At 48.0% G+C, this 648-nt stretch overlaps 2 protein-coding genes across 4 annotated transcripts in view; one reads left to right on the top strand and one right to left on the bottom strand.

The window, feature by feature from the left end:
* The window catches only part of KIFC1 (kinesin family member C1), a 50,409-nt gene that overhangs the window by 25,843 nt on the left and 23,918 nt on the right, over positions 1 to 648 (top strand). The window lies entirely within an intron of this gene.
* CUTA (cutA divalent cation tolerance homolog (E. coli)) overlaps positions 1 to 648 on the bottom strand; it is a 10,747-nt gene that overhangs the window by 436 nt on the left and 9,663 nt on the right. The window lies entirely within an intron of this gene.

Genomic DNA, 648 nt, shown 5'->3' with positions numbered 1-648 from the left:
GGTTTTTACGCCATTCTCCTGCCTCAGCCTCCCGAGTAGCTGGGACTACAGGCGCCCACCACCTCACCCGGCTAGTTTTTTGTATTTCTTTTTTTTTTAGTAGAGACGTGGTTTCACCGTGTTAGCCAGGATGGTCTCGATCTCCTGACCTCGTGATCCGCCAGTCTTGGCTTCCCAAAGTGCTGGGATTACAGGCTTGAGCCACCGCGCCCGGCCACGATTCTTTTATGAAGACATTTGCCTTGCCATCTACTTGGTTTCTCTGAAATTCAATTCATACAGGAAAAACAAGATAAATGCTGAATTATTGATTTTCAGTATTGAGTTGATACCCGAGCAGCTTCCAAAGGTGACCAATGAATGTTTATCTGACGGTTATCTTTATTTTTATTTTTATTTTTTTGAGACAGAGACTTGCTCTGTTGCCTAGACTGGAATTCAATGGCTCAATCATAGCTCACTGTAGCCACTAAAAGTGTTGGGATTACAGGCGTGAGCCACCCAGCCCGGCCACAGTCCTTCTTCTTTCTGATGCTCAAATTGCCCCATTTTGGGCCAATAGGAACCTCCTGGCCGGGCGCGGTGGCTCACGCCTGTAATCCCAACACTTTGGGAGGCCGAGGTGGGTGGATCACGAGGTCAGGAGAT

This window comes from Colobus angolensis, unplaced genomic scaffold, assembly GCF_000951035.1.
Source record: "Colobus angolensis palliatus isolate OR3802 unplaced genomic scaffold, Cang.pa_1.0 Scaffold24, whole genome shotgun sequence".
NCBI lineage: Eukaryota > Metazoa > Chordata > Mammalia > Primates > Cercopithecidae > Colobus > Colobus angolensis.
This window is presented reverse-complemented; position numbering and strand designations above follow the sequence as displayed.